The following is a 15,448-nucleotide window of genomic DNA, read 5'->3' as shown; positions in this document are numbered from 1 at the left end:
GGAAATTAGTGAAAAACCAAATGAACCCCACAAGACAACAGTACCATAGATGAGACCGATCAGCTCTATCAAGCTTGTGTCAGCGCATGCTAATTTCAAAACTGGTCCAACATCACAGAAGAAGTGGTCAATGACATTGTCTTCACAGTAGGGGAAAGTCCACACTATGACTGACTGAGAAAAGATGATCACAAACCCTCCAATCCAGGCCAGGAAGGCCAAACGGAGGCAGAGTTTGTTGGTCATGATGGTCCTATACAGCAAAGGTTTGCAAATGGCCACATAGCGATCAAATGACATGAGTGTAAGGATGATGAGCTCAACAGCTACCATTGTAAAGACCATGAAACCTTGTGCCATGCAACAGGCAAAGCAGATGGTGGCTTTGCCCAAGAAGCCATTGGTCAGCATCTTTGGTACCTCGGTGGTTGTGCAGCAGATCTCAGCTATGGAGAAATTGACAAGGAAGAAGTACATTGGTGTATGAAGCTTGGGCTCTTTAATGATAACTATGATTATTAAGATGTGCCCTGTCACTGATACAAGATACATCAAAAGAAGGATGGTATAAAATGCCATCTTCTGTTTCTGTAGTTCCGGAAATCCCAGGAGAACAAATTCAGTGACAAATGTGGAATTAGCCATATCCTTCCTTCCTGAAACAAATATAAAATATGCATTTAAGCAGAAAAGTCCTTTGTTAGGTTTCAGGGAAGGGGAATCCAAATGGAAGACAGCCTAACCCAAAAGGAGTAGGCCTAGTGTTTAGCATGACCACACATAGTCCTTCTCCTACTTTTCCCATATTGGACAAGCAGCAGAATGGGTAAACACTTTGGTGGTTTGTATCCACTTCCACCGTTCCAGGCAATAGCGACCAGGCAGTAAAGGGACATCTGAGAAAGCAAAAACCCTAGAGCAGCATTTTTCAGTGTTTGACCCCCACACACCCCCACCCCGTACCACTTTGCATGATCCACCTGCAGGAAATACAACTGGACATAACCAGCGATGATGTCATTGCCAGTTACTTCCTGACTGGGAGGCCAGGCGCAACATGACACACACCAGTAAGGTCCAAATACTAACCAACTTTCCAGTACTGACATAGTTGTGCCAATGGAGCATGTGCTGCATCCTGCAGTTGGGTGGCAGTGACGGAGGCCTCCTCAAGGTAAGGATGTTTGTCTGAGGCATTGCCCTGACCTCGGTGCGGGAAAGTTGGTTAGGATTGCACCCTAAGAGTCTCAAGGCAGATGGGAAGGTTTTTTTGAGCGTGTGAGAAGCATATGCTGGAGTTCTTCCTGCTGAGCCAAGCCTCTGACTGCTACTTGTTGAGTTGCACTGCTGGTCTTGCTGCCAGGTGGTAGGAGCCTGGGGGTTCCACAAATTCCACTGGACACCACCTCAAGGATCACTGGTGGGATGAGTACCACTGGTTGGGAAACACTACCCTAGAGACACTGAACTACTGATGTTCATATGAAAAATCAATGCTACAGTAGCATCTGCAGGGTGAAGAGACATGCAAATGCAATGAATTATCTGTGAACACAGACCAGGCAGACCAAGGGTCAAAATAGAACTTTTCTTTTTTTTCCAAGTCCAAACAAAATCTGTTTCACAAGATGGGATAATAGAGGTGAAATAAGTTATGAGCTGGGCGCGAAAGCTTAAAAAAGGGTTTCACCTAAAAAATACAGAACCATTAATACCCAGCAGATGAAGCTCAAATGATGCTTAGTCTCACACCCTCTGTAAAAATGATAGTTGGCATAAACGTTGGAGGGGCAGATAAACACAAAACCCCAAACCCGGCGCATGTCTCTACATAGTCCCTAGCAGAACCTACCTACATGGCAAAGAATTCCCAGTCCTTCTCACTTGTGGTGCTGCTCTTCTTGGTCAGCCCAATTCTGACCTACCTACCGGTGTGCAAGTCTGCTGTGGCACCAAAATGGCAGCATGTAAGAACATCCCAGTTGGTGGATTGTACAGAAGCTGCTGGGGAATTAAAACTATCCAAAACAGTGCTTCCCAAACTTATTAGCACTGGGACCCACTTTTAAAAATGACAATTTATCATGACCCACTAGACAAAAAAAGAGAGATCTAGATAAAACAATAATTTATTTATTTATAATATTAATTAATAAATTAATATTCAATAATAATTGAGGTACTGTGCCCCCGAGGCTGACAGAGACCTTACTTATAGCATGTGTGTGTCAACATTTGCTAGACCCTCCCTAGAAGTGGAGTTCAAGGATTGTTCCCCCAAACCTTTACAGTCAGTCCAGGATATCCAGAAGGCTGAACTGGAGACTAAGTTGTGCAGTTAGGGACTTCCAGGTCAGGCAAAAGTCTGAAACTGGAATCACATGGTTCACATCACATCGCATGTGATCTACAGCATGCAGACAGATTACAAAGTTAGATACAATAGAGTTGTAAAATTAATTCACTGGCCATTATGTAAAAAGTGTAATTTGCCAGCCTCGAAAAATGTTTGGGAACATCAGGTGGAAAAGGTGTTGGAAAAAGAATGAGTCAAGATCCTGTGTTGACTTTAAAATTCAAATGGACCGACACCTCGAACATAACACACTGAATATAAGAATAATAGAAAATCAAAATGTCTGGCTAATCGACATCGCAGTTCCTGGAGATGCCAGACTCGATGAAAAAGAACTAGGAAAAATGAGAAAACATTGAGACCAGGCCACTGAAATCACATGACTATGGGCAAAACACACCAAAGTGGTCCCCATTGTCATCAGACCACTTGGAACAATCTTGAAAAGTTTTGCGAATTTCTTTAAAACAACTTCAGCTTACTGAAATAACACCATCAAATCTGCAAAAAATGACACTTTTAGGAACATCATACATACTGCGCCAATATCTAGTTGCCACTTAGGTCTCAGGCTGAGACTTGTATCAATTGCTCAACACCAGTTAATAACTGTGTTTCATGTAGTTTGGAAGAAGAAGGAGGAGGAGCAAGATGGAAGACCAGGAAGATAATAACAAGGAATCATGCCCTATATCTGTGCAGTGATGTTGATAGTTTCTATTTACCCAGAAGCATAGGTGGGCTTGGGATGTTGCAAGTGCCCCAAATTGTACAAGAAAAGGGTATTGTAAGAATATATAAGAGATTGGGAAGAAGATGCGTTGAAGCTGGTTTATCAAGAAAACACGCTAAATACTGGGGATGGTGATGCAATAACCACACAGCTGGCTTATAAGAAAGATCAAATGAAGATCAGGAAAGAAAAATGGCAAAGCAAAGCTCTCCGTGGCCAGTTCATAAAAGAAACTGCAGGAAAGGCTGACAACAAAACCTGGCACTGGCTAAGAACAGGTAGACTGAAGGAGACAGAGGGATTAGTTCTGGCTGCCCAAGGAAATAAAGATGAATGTATAGAGAGTCAAAATTGAGGAAACATCTACTGGCAACAGCAAATGTTGCCAGTGCAAAGATGCTGGCGGAACAGTGGACCACCTGGTCAGCTGCTGCAAGAAGATCATGTAGACCTACTACGAAGGTGTGACAGGGTTGTGACAATAATTCATTGGAACTTGTGTAAAAGGCAGGGCTTTTTTTCTAATGGAACACGGGGGGACGGAGTTCCGGCACCTTTTTGCAGGGGCCCCTTCCTTTTGGAGGCATTCCAGGGGGGGAGCAAAATAGAGGAATTCGCTGGGTGGGTGCTGGGGGGTGCAGGGTGGGTGGGTGCCTGGCCCCTGCCTGACCGCACAATGACCCCCTCCTGCCCCCATCTCCAAGCTCTCGCCTGAGCCCAGCCTGCCTCCCCTCCCCCCACGCTCTGCTTCCCAGCGCAGTTTCCAAGCCGGTGGGGGGCGCGGGGGACGCGCTCCAACGCTGAGGAGGAGGACGGACAGCCAGCCAGCCTGCCAGGGAGACGGGCTGCGGCACCCACGGAACGCCCAGGTACTGGCTTGGTGGAGGAGGAGGAGGGGAAGGAAGCTGGCTGGTGCAGCCCTGTGCCAATCTGCAGCACGAGCCTAGGCATGTCTACTCAGAAGTATGTCTCATTGTGCTCAATGGGGCTTGCTCCTGGGAAAGGTTGCATAGCCTTGCAGCCTGAGAGCCCAAGCATGTCTACGCAGAAGTAAGTTCCATTGTGTCCAAGGGGGTTACTCCCAGGAAAGTGTCATAGCCTTGCAGCCTGGCAGAGGAAGGGCTCTGAGGCTGCAGTCCTCTCCACACTTTCCTGGGAGGAAGCCCCACTACCTCTAGTGGGACTGACTTCTGAGTAGACAGGCAGAGGAGGGGCTCTGAGGTTGCCATCCTATCCACAGTAAGCCCCATTCACTAAAATGGACTTCTGAGCCTATAAGCCTACATAGGATTGGGCTCTTAGGCTGCAATCCTAGGCACTTTCCTGGGAGTAAGCTCCATTGACTAGAACGAGAGTTATTTCAGAGTAGACATACTTAGGACTGGGCTCTTAATCCTGGCAGAGATATATATCTGCACCCAGTGTCACATGCTAAGGGGAGGTGAAATGGGATTCTACGTGTGTACAACGTGCTGTCCAGCCTTGCCAGAGATCTTCCTTGTCCTCCCCCACAAGCATGCCCTCCGACAGCCAGTGTTTGCAGCTCCTCTCCAGCAATACTCCAGCAATACTCCAGCCCAATCCTATGCATGTGTACTCAGAAGTAAGTTCATCTTTAGGGGGGAAGCACATAAAAATATTTTATTTCTCCAATAAAAAATGCTTCATAAATAAATAAATAAATAAATAAATAAATAAATAAATAAATAAATAAAAGATTGACAAGTTGTGAGTTCCTGCACCTTTTTATTTACAAAAAAAGCTCTGGTAAAAGGTATAAACTGCCTGCAAGTGACAACTGGTGGAGCCACAAAATTGAAAAAAGTGGTAGGGAACAAAGAAGTCACAGTGCTCTGGGACTTTAGAATACAAACAGACAAATATCTGCCATACCACACACCAGACATAACCATGAGTGACAAGAAGGATCAGAAAGTCTGGATGGTAGACATTGCAGTACCCGCTGACAGCAGAATAGAAGGTAAAGGACTGGAGGAAATCACCAGGTATAAAGATCTGCAAATAGAGATTGAAAGACTGGCACAGGAAAGCAAGAGCAACACCAGCTGCCATAGGGGCCTTGGATTCTATTGTACATACTACAGTGATATATGTAATGCGACGACATAACAACAAAAAATAGCTGCCTTCCTCGGGAAGAACTTGATAGGTGTATACAAAATCCAGTCAAAAACAGCATGACTGTGCAAAAATAGACGACGACAACGACGATAGATAGATAGATAGATAGATAGATAGATAGATAGATAGATAGATAGATAGATAGATAGATAGATAGATAGATACCCTGCCAACTCATACCACCAAACTAAGGATGAGAGACCCAGAGATTTTGTAGAGAATAGCCAGAGAAATCCTTGCCAATGTGCCCCCACCCCAATGGAGCCAACCCTGTGACACTTCATGGAAGAATGGCCAGTTAAATATCTAAGAGATAGAATTATTGATTTTTTTTTTTTTTGGGGGGGGGGTACTTTTTTAAAAAAGGCTAATTCATTAAAGGGAGGTCTCAAGTAGAAACTACAGGTTGAGCCTCATTATTTGCGTGGGTTCCCTTCCAAGCACTCATGTGGATGGCAAAAAAACGCACTATAGCAAATCCATTTAAAAAACAAAGTTTCTTTGCTCTGGTGATTTAAAAACAGCCTTGCTGACCTTTCTGATGTAAGATAAGAGTCATTAAGAAGACAATCCATCAATCAGTCCTCCTCCAAGCACTTACAAAGGTGCTTCACTCAGCCCCTCCCTTCACCAATGCAAAGTGATCACCTTTCTTTCACGTGCTCAGGGGGAAGGGAGGGATCGCCTGAAGGATTGATGGATTGTCAGCCAACTGCCCCCTCTCTCTCTCTCTTTCTCATTAAGGAGGTTACTGTTAAAGGACTGTTCAGTTTTTTAAACTGATTTTAAAGGGATGCATTTTCCCCCTACTCTAGGGATCAGCACATTCCTTCTCATTTGCAGTGGCCATTAGTGTTGAGTCAAATCTGTGTATAAAAAATCCACGTATAAATAGGCTGGACCTGTGTAGTGGTTCAGCCAAACACACATTTACCATCTGAGAATGGAGCTGGAAACATTCACAGTCCAGAGTTGACAAAGGCAAGTTTCCCCTTACCTTCTTAGAAGTGTATGTACGTATTCTGGAGGAGTAATATTGACTATCAAAGGACGTAGCTATGGGTTATGTCTCTTAAGGTGATGCAACCTTGAAGTTTTTATCACCTTGTGGTTCATCTTTCATAATTTTTCATAGACTTCCCAGGAGAAAAAGACCTCATAGGATTCCTCATACCAATTAAGAAAACTAATTAAGATTAAGGGGGTTTTTAAAGCTGGAGACTAAAGTCTTCAAGCAATAAAAAATAGCTCCCTACATCACAGCAAATACAACAGACAGCCTTGTGGCACCTAAACATGTTTAGCAAATATATTGCGTAATTCTCTTCTGGGAATTACAGTCCACTACAGCAGGTTGATTGAACATAAGAACTTAAGAAGAGCCTCACTAGATCAGGCCACAGGCCCATCTAGTCCAGCTTCCTGTATCTCACAGCGGCCCAACAAATGCCCCAGGGAGCACACCTGATAACAAGAGACCTGCCTCCTGGTGCCCTCCCTTGCATTGGCATTCTGACATAGCCCATTTCTAAAATCAGAAGGTTGCACATACACATCATGGCTTGTAACCCGTGATGGATTTTTCCTCCAGAAATTTGTCCAATTCCCTTTTAAAGGCATCTAGGCCAGATGCCATCACTACATCCTGTGGCATGGAGTTCCACAGACCAACTACACACTGAGTAAAGAAATATTTTCTTCTGTCTGTCCTAACCCTCCCAACACTCAATTTTAGTGGATGTCCCCTGCTTCTGGTGTTGTGTGAGAGTGTAAAGAGCATCTCTCTATCCACTGTGTCCATCCCCTGCATAATTTTGTATGTCTCAATCATGTCCCCCTTCAGGCGCCTCTTTTCTAGGCTGAAGAGGCCCAAACGCCGTAGCCTTTCCTCATAAGGAAGGTGCCCCAGCCCAGTAATCATCATAGTCGCTCTCTTTTGCACCTTTTCCATTTCCAAATGGAAATTGCGAATGGTGTGTAAAAAGAATTGATAATTAAATGGACAGATCTAATGAGGGACAAACACGAGCGGGCACTGATTGTCTCTGGTGCATATGAACATTTACAAAGTGACCTAACTAGAATCAGGCCAGTGGGTGGAGCCATTTACGGCAGAGGAAAGAGCTCCTCCGATATCCTAACCCTGGTTTTGTTCTTGACACTCCCCCTTTGCTCTACTCCAGCAGCGGCCAAACTCGCCACTGCTGTGCAACAGAAAAGCATTCCCCATTTGGACAACTTCTTTCCATTTCACTTCTGCACCGTGCAAAGTTCCCCTCATTTGGGGGACAGGGACACTTTGGGCAGTCACATCATCTGCCCCGCATCCCAGAAGGCTGCAGGACAGGACATCCAAGCAGACGTGACTGCCCAGAGCATCCCTGTCACCCAGGCAAGGGGGACTTTGCATGGTGCCAAGATGGTACTGAAAGGTCTGCTCACCACACAGAAGGATTCTTCTGAATCCTGCATCCAGCCATCAGGCTGGGGTTCAACCAACCCTGCTCTACTCAAACTTGCAGCAGCTAAATAGCTGGTGTTGGTTTTGAGTAGACCCATTATGGACCATGCAGGAGGGGAGGAGGGTATGTAAAACATTATTTTACTTCTTTTTACAATTCTTTTACAAAAGAATTTTGGGCATATTTCTGCAACACTTTTACTACAGATGAAATGAGCAAATACTAGAGACAGCCACTCTGAAAGTTCTGAAATTATTTGTGCCATTTTCCCTTCTCCATCAACCTAAGGTCATATCATCCTTTCCAAGAAGTATCCTCCTTCTGTGAGTCTGCATGAAGTTTTGGGACATTGTAAGCCATTTCAGACGACGCTTTTGCTGTGCCGGAGATCATGAATGCATCGACAGTGACTGAATTTATCCTAGTGGGGATCCCATTTCTACAGAACCTGCATGGGGTGTTCTTTGTTGTGGGCATATTCATATACATCACAACCGTTGCGGCCAATGGGTTCATTGTCGCAATCATAGCCATTGAACCAAAGCTTCAAACACCCATGTACATCTTCTTTGGCAACCTCTCCTTTTTGGGGGAACGGCTACACCACCGCTGTGGTACCCAAGATGCTGCAGACCCTTGTAGAAACACAGACCACTATTTGTTTCTATTGCTGCACGGTCCAGTGCTTCTTCCACTTCTTTTTCGGAACAACAGAGCTTTTCATCCGCACAGCAATGTCCTTTGACAGGTATCTGGCCATTTGCAAACCGCTTCAGTATCCGATGATTATGACCAATTCTGTTTGCATTCAAATGTCATTGGCCACCTGGTATGTAGCTTTCCTAATAATGTTTTGTCAGTCTTTTAGCCCGGATTGGCCTTTTCAGCCACACTAGACGCTGTGCCAGAACCACCTTTCAGAGCGCGATACCATAGTCTTTCGAGACTGAAGGTTGCCAATATCAATATATTGTGTGGACATGGCCTTTCTGTAAGTCTAACATTATTGACCATTTTTTCTGTGATATTGGTCCTGTCTTGGACTTAGCCTGTGCTGACACCCACCTCATTGAGTCTCTAGGATTACTCAGTTCCGTTTCCATTATTATCATGACCTTGATCCTCACCCGTTGTGTCCTACATTTTTATCATCTCCACCATCCTGCGCATTCCCTCAGCCGTGGGGCGTAGGAGAGCATTTTCCACCTGCACATCTTACCTGACTGTGGTTTCCATATTGTATGGAGCCCTTGTCTTCATGTATGTGAGGCCTGATGTCCATTCCTCATCTCGATTTAGCTGGGTAGTAGCTGTCCTAAATACGTCCGTCACTCCAATGCTGAATCCTTTCATATACACTATCAGAGGTGAAAGAGGCTGTCAAGCACTCAATCAGCAGGAATAAGGGTTTTCTGAAATATTTGCTAAACATATTCAAAAAACTTGGATTCCCGATCGTCCCCTTTAAAGAGGTGGTCGGAGTTTGTTTTGCCTGGCCAGGACACGAGAGTCCCTCCCCAAAGGGGGAGGCAAAAGGGGGCTGGGTCAGGCAGCTATGGTGGTCCTTTAAAAGGGGACGAGACCCAGCCCTCTTCCTCCTTGTGCATGTGAGCACCGTGGGAATACCAACCCGCCCGCCCTAGAGGCAGTCTGAGTTTAACTGGTCGCCGTTTGGGGCCGGGTAGGAAATTTTTGCTGCCTGCCAAGATTGGCCAAAGGGCAGGCAGTTTTTTCACCTACCCCAGACTGTTATGGGCTAGGGGATTACACCCCCCTGTTTGCAAGCTGCCATTGGTCACTTTAAGAGGGCAGGTGGTGCGGGTTAGGAGGCGTGAATGGGACTTTGGCATGCACCTTCAGGCGGCATAAGCAGGGCAGAACCCTATTTCAGTCCTCAGGGGCTTGGCGGCACGAGGACATAGATGGGGCCCTGGGCCGGGACCGCGGGGCACACCTCAGAGGCTCAGCGGCTCGAGGTGGCGCAGTCTGAGGTCCGGCTGCCTTCCCCTTAAGGGATAGACATGGATGAGATGCACCGTCCCAGCAGCGGGGCGCGACTTGGAGTCGGGTGCATGCCCGCCTGGGGGCAGAGGTTTCTGGTACCGCCCAGAGGTCCCTCCCCGCACCACAGGGGCTTTCGCTGCCTCGGATGCTGCAGGTCTCAGCCTCTGCTCCTCTTGTTAATGTACAATAAAGTGGCCCTTTCTCCCATATCTGTTGTCTCGAGTGTTCATTGGACAGTGCGGAAATAAAGGTAGAATTGCTGTTGTGAGAATAAATAGCTGGTAGCCCTATCCACACTTTCCTGGGAGTAAGCCCCATTGACTTTAATGAGATTTACTTCTGAGTAGACATGCATAGGATTGGGCTGTGGGTCCCCATTTCAGATTTCCATTCTAAGGCACAAGTTCACCATTCCAATTTAAAAGCTAAATTTATCATAGATTTTTTAAAAATTGAAAATATTTTTATAGCACTTTTCCATGCTCACAGCAGTGAACCACAGCATATAAAATTAATAATACAGGTATTTCTATACCGCCTTTCTTGGTCGTCAGATTTCTCCTCAGACTTTAATTCAAGGTGGTTTACATAGGCAGGCTATACTAAATCCCAATAGGGATTTTTACAATTGAAGAAGGTTCTGTCTTTCAAGAACCACAACATTTCAGATGGATCTTTTATGATCTGGTATCACATTCTGGCCTCCATTTTCCTCCCACACAGGCTGACAGCGGCCAAAGAGCAGGTGGAATAACTCAGCATAACTCGGCTAGGCTTGTCAGCTGCTTCAAGGTTGCGCGGTGCCGGTGACCTCAAACTGGCAACCTTTGGATGTTATCTTCAGGCAAACGGAGGCTCTACCCTCTAGACCAGACCTCCTGCCAAATTCAACCAGTTTTGAATTTTATACAATTTAAATGTGAAGGAACCCATTTTAAATGGGTAAATTAAGACATCCAATGAGACATCCATCCTGCTTGAATTCAGCACAGGATCTGGTCGTATCCGTGTGGATCTGTCACACCTGTGCTGCTGGGTAGGCTGGGCCCTGGATCAGTTCCACACAGGAAGGTTGTTGTTGTTGGCAACCTTCAGTCTCGAAAGACTATGGTATCGCGCTCTGAAAGGTGGTTCTGGAACAGCGTCTAGTACACAGGAAGGAATTCTGGCTTATTAAATGGCCTTTATTCCAACACATTTCTCTTGTCATTTGAAATTATTTATGCAGGGTGGATGTTTTCAATATACCAACTATTAGCGTTCAGTACAATGTGGCCAAATTGACTCCGAAAAGGGGGGGGGGGGGTTGGCCAAAGTCAGACCACTCTTGGTGAAGGGAATTCATCATGCTCACCCTTGCGCAACAGAGTAGTATTTTATTTCTTTAAACATGGATCTGCCACCTTTCTCTGTTTTTACATGGAACTCAAAGTGGAGCCTCAATCCCTTTTGCAAAAGGGATGTTTACAATTATTTGTTCCATGACAGGAAGTAACAGAACCCTTAGCGACACCAGATGTTTCCATCCTGGTGCAACCAACATCATCCTGGCTATGCTCTGCACTGTCCAAGCTTTCACAGCAGTTCATCCCCAGTCGGTTCTCAAAATGTTACCTGTCTCTAGCTGACTCCTCCACATTCCACACCCTCTCACATTGCCTTCGCAGAACATTTGCAAGGTCCTTCAACAAGGACTTTTTTAGTCTCCCTTTTCAGACTCCCTTCCAAAGTGAGAACCCAAGCTGATCCTGCTTAGCTTCTTCAGGTAGGGCAACGGCTCGACCTACAGACCACAGTTCCTGGAATTTTTCTGTATTCCTAAATAACAATGTACACAATTAGTAGGGGATTTGGTGATCCTATGGCAACCTAGAACACAGCAAAAAACAGTCATCTGAATAATTCGGGGTCAAATTGCACATGCAAATTATATTTGGCATTGTATCATTACGGTCATGTGTAGGAGCTGTGGAAGCTTCAGTATGGATTGGAGCCATGTGGGGTGATCAAGTGTATAAAACTCTTAACCCCTGTGCTGTTTTCTTGCTGACTCAGCAGTTTGCTTTGTTTGGTAGTTTGTTGCTTTTAGTATAGTTTACGATAGTAGTTTTTACATCACTGTAATTTTTACACCGCTGCTTCTTATAGGCAAGTTTCAGCAGGCTGACATAAAGTAAAATACTCTCTGCTTCCCTGTGTTGTTCCCATTGTTTAAAGTATTGGCAACCTTCAGTCTCGAAAGACTATGGTATCGCGCTCTGAAAGGTGGTTCTGGCACAGCGTCTAGTGTGGCTGAAAAGGCTAATCCGGGAGTGACAATCCCTTCCACACCGGGAGCGAGTGCAGTCTGTCCCTGGTCTGTCTCCCTGGCTATGGGCCTTCCTTCTTTGCCTCCCACCGTCGGAAGCAGCCCCTGGTGTCATGCTGTACGCCAATCGAGCAAAGACTTATAACCGGTAAACTGCTGCTTCCCATGTTGTGCCGACGCCGTATGGCGAAGTTGGAGTGTCCTCTCCAGTGCACGAAGCCTGGGTAAAGAAGGTATGGAGGATAGGCTGTTACCCATGCAGCAAATCCCCCCTCTCCACGTCGCTGGAATGGTCCAATGGAAAGGCAGAAGCCAATACGGTTGGTTCCAGCGATTGTTTAAAGATACATCTTTAAAACCACAAAATGAACACTATTGTAACAACCTGTATGTTTAGTGGATCACTTTTGGTTTTTTTGTAAATGTAGAACACAGTGCACTTCATTAGATTCAGAGAGGTGCATTATGTGTCCTTTTACAAACATAAGGGCCTGATTAAGCATGGGCAGGGGGTCCACGTCTACATGGACCTGGCTATAAGACAGTTGCTCACATAGTCTTTGGAACAACACCAGCTGGAGAAAGGCCGTGTCCTTCAACAGGGCAGGCATGTGAACCAGTGGTGCTGAATCCTGTTGTAAGAGCTACAGCAACCGCTACCAGCCCTGGTCCAGTGGGCAATGGATTCACCATGCTGCCAATGCACCCAACTGCAATTTTTCTATGGCCTGCTCCACCCTTGCAAGGCCCTCTCCCAGCTGAGCCAGGCAAGGACTCATTCCTCGATGCCACAGCCAGCCTTCCTCCATGCGTGTCCGCTCAATGCATCTCCACAAGGCAGACATATACGGTTGGGTCAGCCAAAGATGTAGGGCATATGGCAGCAGGGGTTTTACAGATTTAGTACCAGATGTCAACAGATGCTCCTGTTCTTTCTCCAACTCCTGGTGTTGCAGCAGAGGCATCTGAGGGGGCTTTAGGGTAGGTCTCCATTTCTTGCAGTGATTGGGAGATGTAGTGGGTCACGGGATGATGCGGCCTTGTAAACCTCACTCTGGGGGCTGAGTGGCCCATCCTGAACAGGATTATCAGGAATCACGAAGTGGGGGCAGGGGCTAGATGCTCTGCCAATTCAATTAGCCAGACATCAAGGGACACTGCTTCAGAACCCAATTCTGGGCTCCTTGAGCCGGCTAACCGTGGGCACACACTGTCGCTAATGTGCCGCACGGCACGTTTGCAGGCCCTTCTGCTGGACGAGCGCCGGTGGTAGCCCAGCGGTGACCGGCATCGGGCTACACCTGACCTCCGCCACTCAGCGGTCGCACAGAACACTGAGCAGCAGGGAGGTAAGTGGGGGCAGGGGGGAGCCAGGGAGGAGGCGTTCCAGGGAGGGGGGAAGCGGGGAGAGGGCAGGTGGAGGTTGAGGAGGAGGCGTTACAGGGAGGTGGGAGGCAGGGAGAGGGCCAGGGGGAGGGGGTGGGGAGGGAGGGAGGTGGGAATGGTGGAGCAACGCCCCACTGGATCCAAAGCCTCCATGTCGGGCTCACCGCTGGATACGGAGGCATTTGATTCACCGCCGACCTTTTGGTTGGTGGTGAATCGAGTAGCCCCATTGCAGGGTTACTGCATTTACTCAAAGGAAGGGGACAAAATTTGCATCCCCCCGTCTGGCAGTGTTCTGTAAGCCCTAACCAAAGAGCTGCAGAGAAATGAGAATAATGCAGAATTACACAGAGAAAACAGGCAAACCCCAGGAAAGGAATAAAACACCCATAAAATATAGGCATTTTATGACAAGGCTGATCACATAACAAGCATAAAAATATGCAAGATCAGTGCAGTGACACTTCATGGTAATGCCCTTATAGCTAAGATTGAATATCAGGAAAAAAACTTCTGATGATTGCCAAGAGAGGAGGTGGACTTTCCCTCACTGGAAATCCTCCAGCAAAGGCTCAACAAGTAATAATAATAATAATACAGGTATTTCTATACCGCCTTTCTTGGTTGTCAGATTTCTCCTCAGACTTTATTCAAGGCAGTTTACAAAGGCAGGCTGTTCTAAATCCCCGTAGGGATTTTAACAATTGAAAGGTTCTAGCTTTCAAGAACCACAGCATTTCAGATGGATCTTTCTGATCTGGTATCACATTCTGGCCTCCAATTTCCTCCCACGCAAGCTGAGAAGCAGCTCCTTCATCTCTCACATGGAGGGCAGCCAAGATGCTTCCTCGCTCACACCAAAGAGCCGGTGGAATAACTCCTTGTCAACTGCTTCAAGGTCTCACCATTCACGGTGCCGGTGGCCTCGAACTGGCGACCTGCAGATGTTATCTTCAGGCAAACGGAGGCTCTACCCTCTAGACCAGACCTCCTGCCCTGTACCTGCTGGAGATGCTTAGAATTTCCTGCTACAGGCAGGGGTTGGACTAGATGAACTTTTAAGTTACTTCCAACTTTCTACAATTCTATGATTAATGAACTCTGGAGCCCGATTTAAAAAAAAAACAAAACACATATTATAGTTCAGATCCACTCCTGTGAAGGTGTTAGATTTCCAGCACCAATGCAGCTAGGCTGTGCGCTGCATCCTGTGGGGTGGGGCAGTCACAAAGGCCTTCTCAAGGTAAGAGAGCATGTGTTACCTTACCTTGGGGTTGCATTGCTGCTGCATCGTGGCTGTATTGGTGCTGGAAAGTTGGTTAGCTGCCAATCTTATATAAAAAAAAAAAACTAACTACAGAATCTTAGGCTGCAATCTTATCCTATACCTTCTGGGGAGGAAACCAGATTCAATTCAGTGAGACTTTCTCCTGAGTACTCATGCCTAGGATTCTGGCTCAGTTGGTAGAGGTGCTGCTTTGTATGCCTGAAGATCTGAGGCTGCCAGTTTGAAACAACCGGAAGTACCCGAGAACTGACAACACGCTGATATACTGATGAACTGACCCTCGGTGGCAGAGAGGAGTTGCCGTCAAGTGGAGCGTGGGAGGCGAAGGGCCAGAGAGAGGCCAGACCTGGAAGGAATCCAGCTGGAACGAGGAGTTCTATGAAAGACCAGAACTATTCAATTGTAAAAATCCTCACGGGGGTTTAGAACAGCCTGCCTATGTAAACCACCTTGGATTAAAGTCTGAGGAGAAATCTGATGACCAAAGAAAGGCGGTACATAAATACCTGTATAAATAAATAAAAATCTTCTCTACGCCCGTCTTTGTAGATGCAAGGCATATGCAATTTTGAGTCAACCTGCACTGATTTCCATGTGTAAAGGGACACACTGATGTGGGTATAGGCTTGTCCCTGCCACATACAGAACTCTTTACCCAGTCATGTATGGGTGAGGCGACAGGCTTCCATGCATATAGCCGATATAAACGATGAGGTTCATGTGGATACCCATTTCTGTCTGTAACATGAATTTCATCGAGTCCTCAACT

General features: G+C 46.3%; 1 pseudogene; it reads left to right on the top strand.

The window, feature by feature from the left end:
• Positions 1–310: 310 nt before the first annotated feature.
• On the top strand, positions 311–9,098 carry LOC136653593 (olfactory receptor 6X1-like; annotated as a pseudogene).
• Positions 9,099–15,448: the final 6,350 nt, after the last annotated feature.

Source organism: Tiliqua scincoides, chromosome 5, assembly GCF_035046505.1.
Source record: "Tiliqua scincoides isolate rTilSci1 chromosome 5, rTilSci1.hap2, whole genome shotgun sequence".
Classification (NCBI taxonomy): domain Eukaryota; kingdom Metazoa; phylum Chordata; class Lepidosauria; order Squamata; family Scincidae; genus Tiliqua; species Tiliqua scincoides.
This window is presented reverse-complemented; position numbering and strand designations above follow the sequence as displayed.